Raw genomic sequence first — 17321 nt, 5'->3', positions numbered from 1 at the left:
TCGTTGAGTTTAAAAAAAATAAATAAATAAATCAAAGCATTTTCTCAAAATATGTGTCAAAATAAGACACCAAAGTCATTCTGCTAGCTGAAACACAGAAAATGTATGGCTAAATTAAGACTCAAAATCACCCCACACTCTCAGAAATAAAGGTACAAGAGCTGTCACTGGGGTGGTACCTTTTCGAAAGGTACATATTTGTACTTAAAGGGTACTTATTAATACCTCAAGGGTACATACTAGTACCAAAGAAGTACAAAAGAGTACCTCTGAGGTACCAATATATACCTTTTAATTACAAATATGTACCTTTCGAAAAGGTACCACCCCAGTAACAGCTCTTGTACCTTTATTTCTGAGAGTGCAGTGTGGATGAAAACATTCCCAACAGTACATAAGGGTTAAATCAGAGTTATTGCATATTCTGCGATGTGACTATTGCGATATCGATGCTGAAACGATATTTTGTGCAACCCTACAAGCTACCTCTGAATTTACTTAATTAAACATTGTAGATTTACAGACAGACACCGGGTCATGCATTAATCAATCCCACGTATACATAAATCGAAGCAACGCCTTCAGGGTTTGAAGTGGAGAGGCGGAGATATTGAGACGCTTTCATTTGCAGTAAGTGTACTGTTTATTTTTCACTTGTTGAGAGAAGCCATCAGCGTAAGTGATTGCAGTCAACAAAACCTGACATCTTGTTTGGACCTGAATGACAACAGATGCCCGTGATCAATTAGAAGAGATGCCAGCGATGGCGAATCGGCTGTGGAAATGTATCGATATATGAGTTACAGGCTCCGGTTGGATGAGTCAGCCTATCTCAAGGGAGCGAGCACGTATCTTTATAGTCTAGGCTTAAAAAGTGTTCCCTCTCCAGGCCCCTTTCCAACTTTTAACATCAAGAAGGGAAAAGACACAGCTTGATGTTCCCTCTGAAATGAGGACAGAATATGGCACTGAATCAATAAAAACGTCGATCCGCTAAAAAAGAATCTCCCCCGGTCTCTGAAAATGAAGGGAATAAATACAGTGGATTGAATTTTCCTTTGACGTGTCTAAAAATTGCGAAGGTCTCCAGTGTCTCAGGAGAGCCGGCATTCTCTCTGAAGTGCACGCTTTAAGCTTTATTATATCGCTTTATGTCATTACTGAGCGAGGACCACGAGTAAAAACAAGAAGCTTTTTTTTTTTTGTTGTTGTTGTCCTAATTGCATTTTCACACGACACATTAGCGCTTCATTAGAGCAATTATTGGAGATGTTGTTTATTGCATTTACTGCAAACATGTCACAATTCACATTAATGAGCAATAATCATTTTTTAATTAGTAGAACCTGAAAATTTTACTTTGAAAGTCACATCATACACATATATTAGACTGTAATTTTGAAGAAAAAAAACTAGCTGCTACAGTAGATTGAAGCAGGTTGTCACATGATTTAAACATTGTATTTTTAGTCAACATTTCTTTTACACATCAAATTTCTTACATTTTTTTTTTCACATCTGTCCTTCCAAAATTAACTATAGGGTGATACTACTGGACAATAATGTGTAATAATTAATGGTCAACTCTGCTTTAATCAAGCAGGAACCTCCCGCTCTCCCTCGTTAAGCCAATACTGAAACTGCAATTCATTGACTGGCCTTTGGGGACTGACTCCAGGAAATCCTGACGTTTACTGACTGCGATACTAATTTGGCCAAATTTATAGCTGATAAAAACATGTTTACAGCCTGGTACAAAAGATGGTTTTGGTGCATATATCTAATATTAGCCTTCATGGCAACTGTGAGGGTGGTGATTTTTTTTATAACTCATCCGTTTCATTTATATTAAGTCTGCATAATTAAGGGCGTGGCCACTTGAGTCAATTGCCTTTTGGAATTATTTCCAACCATTATCAGATAACATGGCATGCTGTATGCACATAATTGTGCTCACAAACCATTCAAGTGGCCTCCATTTGCCAGGTGAGTGAAATTATACACTTATATAACATATATAGAAATGTATTTGTTTTATTTAAGATCATTTATCATTTATAATTTTCTTTAGATCTGTAATGCACTACAGAATCTGACAGATTGATTAGCTGTAGGCTCTAGAACAGTCATCTGAAACGTTGTCATACAGTTTTATGCCTAGATTTCATCAATAGCCTTGATTTACTAACACACACTATATTTGAAGTATTCAGAAGTATTTCGCGTTTTCCTCCTGTACAAAAATATCATAAGAACAATGTTTAGTGGCTCAATGTATTACAACAGTGTTTTTAAAAGACTAAACTATTTATTGATGTAGTATACAACCAAGCACATGTGGTCAGAACACAAACGAGTCGCAGGTAATGAAGTATTAAGTATTTCTCCCAAAGAAAAGCCTGTCTAAGCAAAATGCTAGCAGGCATCTTCAGCTCCACTGATGCTCCGCCTCTTTACCCTTTTTTGGGCAGCCACGGTCGGTGTGATGATGCGCGAACAAAATGGCGACGGTTGGCCACGCCTACTTGTAGCTTCATTTGCGCTCTCCAGAAATAGAAAATGAGCATTTTACTGAATGACTACGTTAAACGAAGAAACTTATATGGACTTCAGCTTAATTGGAAGGCTATCAGTAATTAATTCATTAATTTTCCTTCGGTTTAGTCCCTTATTTATGAGGGGATATCACAGCAGACTGAACCACCAAATATTCCAGCATATGTTTTATGCAAGAAATGCCCTTCCAGCTGCAACTCAGTACTGGGAAACACCCATACACTCTCGCGTTCACGCACACATTACAGTCAATGTACTTCATCCAATTTACCATCCAATTTACCTACCTGTGGGGGAAAACAGAACATGATATGTATACAAAATATTTCAAGTTTTATCTGATCAACTTAATTTCATTTGTACATATACATATTTTCCTGTCATTCAGATCTGCAACACATTACAAAAAAAGTTGAGACAGGATCAGTTTAGGGCTAGTAATCAGGTAAATTGGGTAAATAATGATGTTTATAGAAGTAGGTGATGTCAACAGGTGATTGTATGTATGATTTGGTACAAAGGCAGCATCCAAGAAAGTCCTTTAAGAGCAAAGACGGGCAGAGGATTGACAATTTGTCAACAAATACATGAGAAAATTATTAAAATGTAAAAAAAAAATAATGTTCCTCAAATAAAAATAGGAAGACATTTGGATATTTCACCTTACCAGTGTATAACATAATTAAAAGATGCAAGGAATCTGAAGGAATTTCAGTGTGTAAAGGACAAGGACGCAAGCTGATTGCTCCGATCCCTCAGGTAGCACTGCAACAAGAATCGTCATTTATCTAGAAGCGATTTCACCACATGGGCTCAGGACTACTTTGGCGAACCTTTGTCAAGTAACATCCACAAATGCTAGTTAAAACTGTACTGTGCCAAAAGGAAGCCCTATGATAACAGTGTCCAGAAGCGCAGTCGATTTCTCTGGGCTTGAAGGCATCTGGGATGGACCATCACATGAATCAGTATTTCAGGTATTTTTTAGGAGAAATAGACGTCGTGTGCTTCAAACCAAAAAAGAAAAGGATCATCCAGGCTGTTACCAGCAACAAGTCCTAAAGCCAGGGTCTGTCATGGTATGGGATTGTGTCAGTGCCCTTGGCAAAGGTATCTTGCACTTCTGTGCTTGCACTATTAATGCTGAAAAGTACATAGAGATTTTGGAGCACAATATGCTGCCTTCTTTTTCAGGGATGCCCATGCATATTTCAACAAGACAGTGCAAAACCACATCCTGCACGCATTACAAAGTCCTGGCTGTGAAGGAAGAGAATACAGCTACTTGACTGGCCTGCCTGCAGTACCGACCTGTCTCCAATAGAGAATGTGTGGTGCAAATGTGACAACAAAGACCCCATACTGTTGCCCACCTTTAGACCTGCTCACAGGAAGAATGGGACAAAATTACACCTGAAACTCTTTTCACTTGGTGTCTTAAGTCCCTAAACGTCCCTAAACTTATTTTAAGTGCAACATTACAAATGGTAAATGCCTTACTGTTCCAACTTTTATTTAATGTTTTTATTCAGACAATAACTTTCAAATCCAAACAACCTGAGAAATAATCACTAAAGTACTTTTTAAACGGAGCTTACAGTACTTCTGTCCCCCGATTTTATTTTAATGAGTGAAAATCTTCCAACTCTAAGATTCAGTAGTTCAATGTGATCTCAAAGAATGGTCTGACTGCTTTAAACGTGAATCCACAAAGCTTTGCAAATGACAGAAATGCACATTTTGCTAGGCCTTGTTCTTCCTGGAGAACTGTTTTCATATGCTGACGAAGATGGAAATGAAATGACCCACATTTTCAATGTCATTCAAAAGAGATGTATTCAAGACGCTTTAGTCTATAGAGACCAGATTTGATTTGATGTGTTTGATGATGAGGATTTAATTCAAGCTCACGTTCAAAACAGGCCAAGATGATTTCCTTTATTCCATCCATAAAATGTGTTAATTCCCTATTTTATGAGTCAAACTATGAATACCAAAGAATGGCAAAGCTTTATTCTCATGCTCTTGGGACAGAAAACACCTCTGCATTTTCTTGCCCCGAGGAAAAGATGTACGTGTGCATCATAATGCGGCATTTGTTTCACATGACACGTATATGCAAGGAATTTCCACATTTAGAGTTCAGCATTCAGATCTGTTAATCTGATTGGCAAATCCACACTTCCTGATGAACTTCTTCACATTAAAAAAAAAAAAAGTCAAGCAAACTTGGCTAAAAGTTTGGCTTTTAGAGCTCTTGCGTCAAATTTTATAGAGCTCCAGTGTAATTAAAGTGTAGGTTTTTTCGATTTCTCATGATTATCCCTGTTCAGTGAGCTGCAACATAAACGACTCCTTTGGCAATATTGAGGAAAGAATCAAAAGAACAATACTGAAGTCATGACTCATGGGCAGGAAATGCACTGATTCACACTGAGCTAACATTACACTGCAAACAGTATATAGTCATGGGACTACTGGATTGTACATACACCATTTTCCAATATAACATCAGGTTGCTTTAAAGTGACGCTTCATATTTGCTGTTAATTTACTCACCTTCAGGCCATCCTGATATAGAAATATATATATTTATTATTCTATTCTCGGCTTAGTCTCTTTATCAATCTGGGGTCGCCACAGCAGAACGAACCACCAACTTATCCAGCATATGTTTGACACAGCGGATACCCTTTCAGCTGCAACCCATCACTGGGAAACACCCATACACACTCCTTCACATTCATACACTACTGAAAATTTAGCTTACCCAATTCACCTATACCACATGTCTTTAGACTTGTGGGGGAAACCGGAGCACCCGGAGGAAACCCAGGCGAACATGGGGAGAACTGACTCGGCCGAGGCTCGAATCAATGACCTTTTTGCTGTGAGATGAGAGTGCTACCCACTGCGCCACCGTGCACCCCTATATATATCTCCACCCTGGTCTGGATATAATTTTTTTCTTCTTGTTCATAAAAACTACCGTTACTTTGTTGTAAGCACAAACTATTCTTAGCACAAACTCACCTGGTTTTTTTTACCTAATCTACTATTCTGATTAAGCTATTACTTATGATTTATAGACTGGATATATAAAGTAAAACGTTTTTTTTAACAGAAAAGTACTGATTGGGGAATTAAACTCTTGAAAGAAACCCAAAAAAGTGATTGTAAATTTCTTTAAAAACTTTTTGTCTTTTTTTTCCAACAATATTGCATAATCAAATGGTCAATTATTCAGCAGAATAAACAGCAAAAGTAAGTCCAAGGCATTTTTAAGGAAAAATGTGGAAAAAATATTAAAAAGCCTTTATTGACATGGCTATTCCTTAAAATTGCGCAGTTTTTAGGCACAGTTTTAAAGAATAGCAATGTCAAAAAAGTCACTTATTATCCATTTTTTAAGAGCCTTGCACCTACTTTTGCTGTCTATTCTGATGAATCCCTTACACAAAGAGCACAGATACATTAATTTAGCTACCCCTGAGCACTTTTTGTTTGATATTGGTCACAGTTATTGTTTGATAGTAATTAATATAGTAATTCCTTCAGTAATTCAAAATTAATAATACTTCACAGAAAGGTTTGTTTAAATTCATAAGACCTAAATGTAAAGTTCACAAGCCACAGGTAATAATTTTCTTTTGCCTGTAATTCTTGACATGAATATTTTATGAAACTGTTTTAGCTGAAATTCTTCTTTCAAGTTCTCCTGAAGGAAAAAGAAGAATGGCCTGAGGGTGAGAAAATTAAAAAATATATATATATTTTATTTATTGGTAAAATATATTTTAAGGAAACCTCTTTAAATCTCATATATTATTCAAATTCGGGGTAAATTTTTTATGTTGTGGGTCAAACTGACTCAATGCACTTCACCAAAATTCATTTTGAACTTTTGTTTTTCAGAAATATTATTACTTCAGCTATTTTTAATATTAATGAAGTTCATGGCGTTAATTCCCAGCAAAATTACCATGGCACTACAACATAATATAAGATGTAACTATAATGATTGCTTATTCAATACCGAAAGGATACTTCACCCAAACATAAAGATTAGTAAGTGACTCTTCTGAGTAAACAAACCATTCAATTTGAAATTCCACCTAAACAATCCGAAAAACAGGTAATTTGCCCATCAGTGAGCTGCTGTTTATTTCAGTGAGAAGTTTAAAAGCATCAGCCCACAAGTCAAAATAAAGAAGCCGGAGAGAAATCAAGCATTCGTTGCCTGTGGCCGTTTCTGCCAACCACCTCTAGAGCTGTGCAACAATGTAAACGTGAATCCACCGCAGTGGCATTCCCAAGAGCTCATAATGATATCTATAAAGCACAACAGGAGTTGACACGCGGAGCCTCTTAACACTCTTCAAAGCAATGACTCACCAGCTTTTATTTAGAGTAGATATGCAAATCAGATGCCGCAGCCATCACCACGTTCTCTCCTGAACCCTTGACAGAGCATTAATCACGCCATCCTCCAAACGTCGCTCGCCGCCCATCGTAGCGTCACAGACACCTGGAGATCAGTTCATTGTCTTTATGCTGTTATGCCAAAGAATGTGTTAAGTGCGTCTACAGGCTGCATGGTGTGGATGGACAGAACAACATGATGCATCGTGCATCATCTGCAAACGCTGTTTTTAATACAAAGACGCAATGTGGTCAGAGAAAACTTCACATTATGACTGTCAGAATATTACGCAATGATATTAAAATTAACCACCACCTGGAACGGAATTGAGATGTTACGTTTAGGTTTTGTTGGAATGGTCTTATATGGTATAAGTGCAGCTGAAAATCAATAAAGGATGCATCAAATTTGCATCGTTCATAAAAAGAGAGAATTATTAAAACAAATACAAATACGCATTTTGTTGGAGAAAACTTCACATTATGACCGTCAGAATATTATGCACTGATATTAGAATTAACCACGACCTGGAACAGAATTAAGATGTTGCGTTCATATTTTGTCGGAATGATCTTATGTTATAAGCACAGCTGAAAATGCATGAAATTTGTATTGCTCATAATAATAATACAGTAATAGTAGTAGCATCTTAAGGCACTTTACAGAAATAAAAAAAATTTTTCTTCAATAAAATGTGCAGCTGTAAAAGATACTGTTGCGAATGGTAGACGTGCACACTAGGGATGGCTGACGTGAAACTGACGTTTCAACGCAGTGATTAGATCCCGAAGCGTAAGTATACCTAGCAAATCTGCGTTTGACTGACAGGGTCAGAAAATACCAAATCCCAACTTGTGTACATTTGCAGCAGTAAAAGAGACAGTTGCGAATGGTAGATGTGTACACTAGGGATGGCTGAAGTGAAACTGACGTTTCTACGCAGTGTCGAGATCAAAACACTGCACCGAAGCATGATCCGAAACACCCAGGTCACGTGACTATGGTGATTTGAAAAACCCAGGTCACGTGATAAAAGTGTTTCAAAACACCCAGGTCATATAACTAAAGTGATTCAAAACACCCAGGTCACATGACTAAAATGTTTCGAAACACCTAGGTCATGTGACTAAAGTGTTTCGAAACACCCAGGTCACGTGACTAAGGTGTTTCGAAACACTAGGTCATGTGACTAAAATGTTTCGAAACACCCAGGTCACGTGACTAAAGTGTTTCGAAACACCAGGTCACGTGACTAAGATGTTTCAAAACAACCAGGCCATGCGACTAAAGTGTTTTGTAACACCCAGGTCACGTGACTAAAGCGTTTCGAAACACCCAGGTCACGTGACTAAAGCGTTTCGAAACACCCAGGTCATGTGACTAAAGTGTTTCGAAACACCCAGGTCACGTGACTAAGCGTTAGAAACACCCAGGTCACATGACTAAAATGTTTTGAAACACCCAGGTCATGTGATTAAAGTGTTTCAAAACACCAAGGTCATGTGACTGAAGTGTTTCTAAACACCCAGGTCACGTGACTAAAATGTTTCTAAACACCCAGGTAACGTGACTAAAATGTTTCGAAACACCCAGGTTATGTGACTAAAGTGTTTCGAAACACCCAGGTCACATGACTAAAGTGTTTCAAAACACCAAGTCACGTGACTAAGGTGATTCAAAACACACAGGTAATGTGACTAAAGTGTTTCGAAACACCCAGGTCACATGACTAGCGTTTCGAAACACCCAGGTCACGTGACTAAATTGTTGATACCTGGCGAATATGCGTTTGACTGACAGCGCCACCGCGCTGTCCTTGATGTATTTTAATAATGTAAAATTTGTTTGACCAAAACAAGACATATTTATTCACAAAGTATTCGTTTAGATGTCAGACTAATGTTAAAACAAAACATGTTACAAGAACAGAGCATTTGAAAACTAAAATCTATAGCTGCATCACTCTGGATTCGAACCCATTATCTACGCATGCTAGACAGGAACTCTCACCGCTCCACTAAACCACTTGAATCCTCAACTCTACAACATGGGGTTTAATACCTCAATTTGCTCAACTGTTTCATTGCTGAAGCTGTTCAAGAGTAATACATAAAGAGTGACCACTAGGTGTCACTGTAGCGACGGGTTTTAAAGCTTCGACACATTTGCTTCGACTGTTTCAGTGTTTCAAGAAGCCTCACTTTGCCCACCACTAGTGCAGACAGGGGTAGTTCTATGGCAACCTGAGTTCAATTCCCATCTCGAGGTCCTTTGCCGACCCTTCCCTCTAAAACCTCTAAAACATAATTATTTTTAAAAAAGCTCAGATAAATATTGTGACGCTAGAACATTCATGGCCTTGTACGCAAGCATGAGGATTTTAAAATCAATTCGAAAACTGGCAGGAAGATTTTTCAAAATGTGTTCTCTTGTACTGGTCCTAGTCAGAATTCTAGCTGCTGAATTTTGTACTAATTGTAACTTGCTTAGGGTTGCTTCTGGAAGCAAAGTATTACAATAGTCAATATGGGAAAATGCAAAGGTGCTAATTATTTTTCAGCGACAGAAAAGGGCAGCATGTTTGGCAATGTTTCTCAGATTTTCTTTCATAAAAAGAGAGAAAAGAAATTAATGAAATACAAGTGCATCTAAAAGCTGGTGTGGATGGACAGAAGAACATGACAGATTGTAAATCAAGGCTAAATGCAGTTTTTAATACATGGATGCATTTCAGATAGAGAAAAATTGATATTATGCATGTCAGAACGTAGGCAATGATATCAAAACTAACCAAGAACTGGACTGGAATGTAGATGTTGCATTTATATTTTGTTTGAATGATCTTACTTGGGATAAATAAAGGTAAAAATACTATTAAATTATAACGATGTCATCCAAAGTTGAAATTGTGTATCGTTCATTAAGTTTTATCGTTCATTTACTTTTCATCAAGTTTTACTTTTACGATACAATGCTTGCATGTTGCACTGCTAATCTTATGGTTAAATATCATATTGCCACTATAGTAAACATGCACTCTGATGAATAGGTGAACAAAGTTGTTTTTACGGTTGTTTTGGAGCACAAAAGTGATTTTTTTTTAGTATTTTTGTTTCCTTTTCTGGGCTTTGATCTCTTGCGTTTCATCTAAAACATCTTAATTAGTCTTCCTAAAATGAACGAAGGTCTCAGGGGTTTAGAAAGTCATGAGGATGTGTAATTAATGACAGAATTCCCATTTTAGGATGAATTAATTTGTTAAGTTTTTGAGACAATCGCTTGACAATTGACATGACTTATCACAGGGAAATGGCATCATGACCACTGATTGGCTGAATAGACAATAAGAAGCCTCACAGTCATAAACCTTTCAGATTATCCATGTTATGATGTATGCATTACTGTCTCAGGGTCCAGGTCTACTCAGTTAAATTGCCATATCACTCATTAAAGCAATTATTTTACAAAATGGAGTCACTACAGTCTGTGAACTTGGTGCATCTCAGACACCAATATATTAACCATTTATAAAAGATGAGTCACTGTAAGACAATCTGAGAATCAAAAGTGTTTAGTTCAATTTGCTGAGCCTCCTTCTATAGTCTATAGTGGAGAAAACTCACATTTGATATTCACATTTTGCAATTAAAAATGCGATGTTTTCACTGTTTTAACTTTGGTTTTATTTTTAAATCCTTAAATAAACATAAAATACCAGGAAGGAATGAGCGAAGTAAGAAATTAAGGAAGGAAGGAAGGAAGGAAGGAAGAGAAAAAAGAAGAAAGGAAGGAAGGAATGAATTAAGGAGAAAAGAAGGAAGGAAGGAAGGAAGGAAGGAAGGAAGGAAGGAAGGAAGGAAGGAAGGAAGGAAGGAAGGAATAGAAAAAAGAAGGAAAGAATGAAGGCAGGAAGAAAAAAAGTAAAAAAGATGGAGGGAAGAAAAAAAGAAAGGGAAAAAAGAAGGAAGGAAGAAAAAGAAAAAGGAAGGAAAAAATAAGGAACAAAGGAAGGTAGGAAAGAAAGGAAGGAAGGAAGGAAGGAAGGAAGGAAGGAAGGAAGGAAAAAATGAAGGAAGGAAGGAAAGAAGGAAAAGAAAGAGGAAGGAAGTAAGGAAAAAAGAAGAAAGGAAGGCAGGAAGAAAAAAGGAAAAAATATGGAGGGAAGGAAGAAAAAAGAAAGGGAAAAAGGAAGGAAGAAAGGAAAGAAGGAAAAAAAGGAAGGAAAAATAAGGAACAAAGGAAGGTAGGAAGAAAGAAGGAAGGAAAAAATGAAGGAAGGAAGGAAGGAAGGAAGGAAGGAAGGAAGGAAAGAAGGAAGGAAGGGAAAAAGAAGGAAGGAATGAAGGCAAGAAGAAAAAAAGGAAGAAAGGAAGCAATAAAAGAAAAAAGAAGGAAGGAATGTAGGCAGGAAGGAAAATTTGAAGGAATAAAGTAAGGAAAATTTGAAGGAATAAAGGAAGGAAAAAAGAAGGAAGGAAGGAAGGCAGAAAGAAAAAGGAAAAGGGAAGTAAGGAAAAATTGATGGGAAAAAGAAAGAAGGAAGAAAAGAAGAAAGGCAGAAGGGAAAAAATGAAGGAAAAAGGAAGTAAAAAAGGAAGGAAAGAAAGAAGGAAGGAAAAAAGGAGGAAGGGAGGAAGGAAAAATTAAAGAAAAAGGAAGAAAGGAAGGAATAAAAGAAGGAAAGAATAAAAAAAGAAATAATGAAGGAATGAAAAGAAAAAGAATAAAGAAAAAGGAAGCAAGGAAAAAAGAATGAAGGAAGGAATGGAGGGAAGGAAGGAAGGAAGGAAGGACGTAAGGAAGGAATGAAAAAAGGAAGAAAAAAAAGAAGGCAGGAAAAATTAAGGAGAAAGAAGGATGGAAGGAAGGAAGGAAGGAAGGAAGGAAGGAAGGAAGGAAAAGAAAAAAGTAGGAAGGAATGAAGGCAGGAAGAAAAAAGTAAAAATGAAGCAAGGAAGGAAGGAAGGAAAAAAGGAAAGAATGAAGTCAGGGAGGAAAAAAGAAGGAAAGAAGGAAAAACTGAAGGAAGGAATGAAGGCAGGGAGGAAAAAATGAGGAAGGATGAAAAACTTAATAAAATAAGGAATGGAATGAAGGCAGGGAGGAAAAGAAGAAGAAAGAAAGAAAGAAAGAAAGAAAGAAAGAAAGAAAGAAAGAAAGAAAGAAAGAAAGAAAGAAAGAAAGAAAGAAAGAACGAACAAAGCAATAAGTCTTACTCTTTTCATTAAAGGGATAGTTCACCCAAAAATGAAAATTATATCTGTTTATTCACTTATATACACTTGTTTACACTTTGGTTCTACACTTTCATGAATTTCTTTCTTCTGCTGAACACAAAACAAGATATTCTGAAGAATGTTGGAAAACAGCAGGCATTGACATTCATAAATAGACATTAATGGCTGTTTTTTTCAAAGTTATTCAGAATATCTTGCTTTGTGTTCAACAGAAGAAAATAACTCAAACAGGTTTGAAACAAGTGAATGCTGAGTAAATGACCAAATCTTTTTATGTTTGGGTGTACCATCCCTTTAATTATTAAATGAACCAGAGGACTTTTGTCCCAAACATGCAATATATTAGAGGTCATTCTCTGCAGCAGGATCAAAACAAGCATTTCTGAAATCATATACAAACTGACAGTTATTTGACAGTCACCATCAAACAGATCCCTGTAGACCCTGCAGTGCTGCAGTAAAGTTCCTTGCTCTTAAATATTTAATAAATTCACCTTTTCATTGTGTTACAAAACCACCTCGTCGTCAAACAGCAAAACAGTCAAATGAATATTGATGTTTTTTGTACCCTATCGAAGTTAGAAACTCTAGTATCATGATAAAGCAACAAAGGTTATTAGCATATTAACTAATTAATCCATCACATTGTGCCAACTGAAGCAGCAGTAATTTATTTATCTCTAAAGTTTTTTTTTATTGTTGTCATGAGTTTACTGAATCATAAGGTCATTTGCAGCCGTGGAGACAGCCGGAGACCTTTTCAGCACTTGATGTTATCTTCATGCCATTACCGCGATGACAATCTTAGTGACTTTTTCAGAACTTGAGCTTAAATTTGTTGGAAGCCAATTAAAAACAGAGCCATGGCAGAGGTCAGTTTGCTGTTCATCCAAAACTCTTCTTTAGCGCTCACTATCCCAACAGTAAAAATCCAATATAAGACACATTCCAAATTATCCCAGTGACTTCCCCTCATTTTAATTGCAGGTCAGCCAACAGGGACACCTCACTGCACCGAAGGGGGCTATGAAACCCCAACTTTTCCCAAACGCTAATTGTATGGACTTATACCATCATTTGAAGTAGGAACAAACAAGATCAACCTGGCTGGAGACTTTTTAATGAGAGGCAAGCAGTCACCTTAAGAAATTATATTTTCATATTCCTCAATCATGTAATTAAAGGAGTTATATGTAGGAGTTTTCATGTATTAATTGCTTTTTATTGGCAACAGTTTGTAACAAGACTTAAAATGAGACCTTGCTAGACAACTTGAAAGTCTGTAGACTGATTTGAAGGATGCAGGACTTTTATTTTTCCAGGAAAATCAAAAGGATGTGACATTTACATGTATGGTCTCGAGAGCCTCTCTCATTCTGTGATGACACATTAAACAATGCTTTAATGTTAATGCCAAAAGATACATTCTATAATGTAATGTCAATGTGTCACGCAAAGAAAACAGATTCATTCAAACTATCTTTTCAAAGTGGACACAAGCTAGGCTAAATGAACCATGCAAGAGTGCATTTGACCCCCAGATCTTCTATAGTGTCGGGGTTAGGTTTGCTGGCGTTCTGTCCATTTGTCTTACCTTGACAGATTGTCCTATACTTCCCAGTAAAAAATTTGCCAGAAAATCTTGATGATGATATATCAGTATAGTACAGTATACTATCAGATATACTACAGTACATATCAGATTGTGCTACCAGTGTAAATTTTGGTGGTGGAGCAGTTTGATATTAGGGTGTAATATCACCTTAACCTTGACCAATCCCTAACATCTTCGATGGTTCATTTAATATGTTCATAGAAGGCATGGGACGAGAACCGTCTTCAAAGTATACCGCGGTTTAGAAAAGTCAAGGTTTTACAATCGCCAAAATTTTCTGTAATATCGTTCCTAAGGTATGTGTAGAATTTTTACATTTTTTTTTTTTTTTTTTTAGGACAACAGTATCTTCAGCAGAAAAAATATCCAAAGATGCCGTTTTAAATTGTAAATAAATCTGTGCTTTAGAAACTAATGAGGACAGTAGAGGTCAATGATTCATTTAAATGATTTAGCCTGACATGTTTACTGCACCAAAATATTATAAATCTTTCAAAAAATAATATATATATGTTGCTTTCAAAGGGGAAAAAGTTTGAGTTTTTCACCTAGACATTTAAAAAGAATATATTTTAGAGCAGTAATCACAATACCATGATACCGTGAAACAGTGATTTTTTTTATCTAAGGTTATCATACTGTCAGAATCTCATACCGGCCCATGCCTAGTTCATAGACTGCCGCTTAATGGCCGTTGCGTTTATATTTTCCCTCAGATGAATTTCTGGCAGATTCAGAAGATTTCAGACAATTTCCTTTTCAGTGTGACAACAGCTGCGATGAGCTTCAAACCAGGAATCAATAGGAGTGCTGAATCTAATGAAGTAATCCGTACAAAAACTTGGGGAACCACTATGGGGAAATGTCAAAAAACAAAAATCTTCCTGGTTTTATTTAATTTTTTGAGACACGCTTTGTGCAAAATGGCTGCTACAGATTGTGTATGTTTGCTGTGAGGTGTCATTTCAGAACGCGGGATTGTGAAAGTGACACAGATGGATGACGTCAAACTTTGGTGAATTGTCTTCCATGTTTGCCGCGTTTTTATTCTCATTCAGTCTGACATTATGACAGTTGAGATCTTACAGAGTAATAGCCATGTTCGTGCAGTCTGACATGCTACTGTACAATTATTATTATTAAAAAATAAATAAAAATTGCACTTAAAACCTTAAGATTAGGATAATGAAAGTAAAATACACGAATAACATGAAGTCATGCAGTAAAATGCATGCCATAAAAGTCTTGTTTGATAAACAATTTGACACCAATCACACAAAGTTTAATTCAGTATCTGCTCTAGTAATCTTTTTGCTTTACGATAATGCTCTCGAGCAGCCTCCAGCAGGCTCCCATGAGAAATGAATTATTTAATTAATTATTTAATTAATTAATTCATTCATTTATTCATTCATTTTTTGTACAGCTTAGTCCCTTTATTAATCTGGGGTTATTAGCTGACTAAATAAATTTAACGTGTAAATGAACGTTTCTTAAAAAAAAAAAAAAAGAGTTTGAAAATATTTGCCAAAAATCCAATATCATGAACCTTTACTATATTTAACAAGGACCAAATAATAGAAAGTCCTTTTAATTTCTGAAGTATGTAAGTGTATTTATTATAACTTTTATGTTGATTAACTACATATTTAAATGACTATACTGTGAAATATAGCATTACCATGAAATAAAATATCTCATGGCTAGGGTAAAATGCCAGGATATCGTCTCTGGGGTTGGAATAGGTGGGCCAGAGCATGACTGGTTTGGTTAAAAGTACACATGTAGTGTGAGTGCAAAACTGAGTGTAAAACTGAAGACAACACTTTTAGGGATTGTCCAATATAAACTTCTAACTCATTCCCACTTTGTCAATGAACGGGAAAAGTCATAGTCTATCAAAGAAGCAAACTCCTCACTGCACTTCAGCTGCCACCTCTCAAATGTCCTAATATGTGCAGCACGATGACTTGAAAATGTCTGAGCAACTGAAGTGAAGCAATATATTCTGCTGCGTGTCCCTGCATCCCAAATGACTCAAAATAATAAATCACTAGCACAAGCAATACATTTTTGGCTGCTTATTAATTAGTGGACACCAGTGAATCCACCAGAGGCCGCTGTCGATTAACTGTCAACTGACTGAATGACTGACTGACCGATCGATTGACCCACCGACCTCCTTCCTTTTTCTGAATGAGCCTATGTTGCTTTTCTTATAAAGGGCCAAAATCCAAACTTGACTGAGGGGTTGTGGGCCGAATATATACAAAACTGAATATATTGCGCCAAATTTGCCATGGGTAATTACCTAATTTTTATTGCAAATATTAAAAAATTACTAGAAAACGTTGCTTTAAATCATATTAACGAATGCAGTATATATATATATATATATATATATATATATATATATATATATATATATATATATATATATATATATATATTATAATGAACTTACTACAGTAAAAACATAAACAGTCCCATTTATAACACAATGGAGTTTAATGCTGAGAACTAGTCAACCTGCTCCTGCCTTTGCCTTGATTTGTTTGCCGATGTCTTGTGCATTGCTTTTTGTCAAGTGACAGTTATCACATTTTAAATGTTTGATTCATTTACAACATTTAATGGAAGCATGTAATTTCAGTTGACTTTTTGTTTTGTAGCTCAGCAATAAAACAAAGGGTTACGTTAAAATTGAAATAACCATCTCTGTCAAAGGCATTTGCATCAACCACCTTCCTAACATTCCTCCCTCTCTTTTCAAATGGAATAGTGGCCCAAATCAAAGGTTACGATGGGCCAACTTTGATGTGGGGGCTTTATTTTGGTCATCTCTGCTATATACAATATAGATCTGGCAATCTGAGAATATTGTTTGAATTATTCTAGTTTCTTTGCATGCATTACAATAGATCATGTATTTTCCTATTATCTTGAAGATTTTGTTTAATAATCTCAAATCCTTTTAATTTTCCTGTGAAGTTCTTCACAGAATCATACAGGCTTTAAAAGTCAGAGACAACCTTGAAAGTCAGAGAATGTCTTGTTTGAGGGTTTGTTACAAGCTGTTCTCATGCTGTGAATACAAAACTATTAACCCCAGTGTTTCCTCTAGGATTTTTTCCAGCTATGGCAGCAGGCCGTTATTTCAATGACAAATGTCGTGAGCACAATAAGTGGAGATCGCATTTATGTAATAGCCTAGGAGTATGGGAATCTCTTTTCTTGCACACCGATTTCCTCTGCTCGTGTACAAAACTTCTTGCACGCCCCCTTAAATATACGCTGCTCAAGCGCAGATCCTCTTGTGCGCTCTCAAATTAACGCTGCTGCGATTTAGTGCATTTATGTAACAAGTATGTCTCCAACATTTATTACGCTAGGAATATTCATAAGACATACAGAGCGGTATTAATGCGTCCTGAAGTGAAGTGAAACAGCTATACGTCGTGTTTGCTGGCCTCACGCATCAGTCAGTCAG

General features: G+C 36.5%; 1 protein-coding gene across 1 annotated transcript in view; it reads left to right on the top strand.

Moving 5' to 3' along the window:
- Positions 1-17321, top strand: part of trim55b (tripartite motif containing 55b) — a 91272-nt gene that overhangs the window by 45092 nt on the left and 28859 nt on the right. The window lies entirely within an intron of this gene.

This window comes from Danio aesculapii, chromosome 24, assembly GCF_903798145.1.
Source record: "Danio aesculapii chromosome 24, fDanAes4.1, whole genome shotgun sequence".
NCBI classification, from domain to species: domain Eukaryota; kingdom Metazoa; phylum Chordata; class Actinopteri; order Cypriniformes; family Danionidae; genus Danio; species Danio aesculapii.
This window is presented reverse-complemented; position numbering and strand designations above follow the sequence as displayed.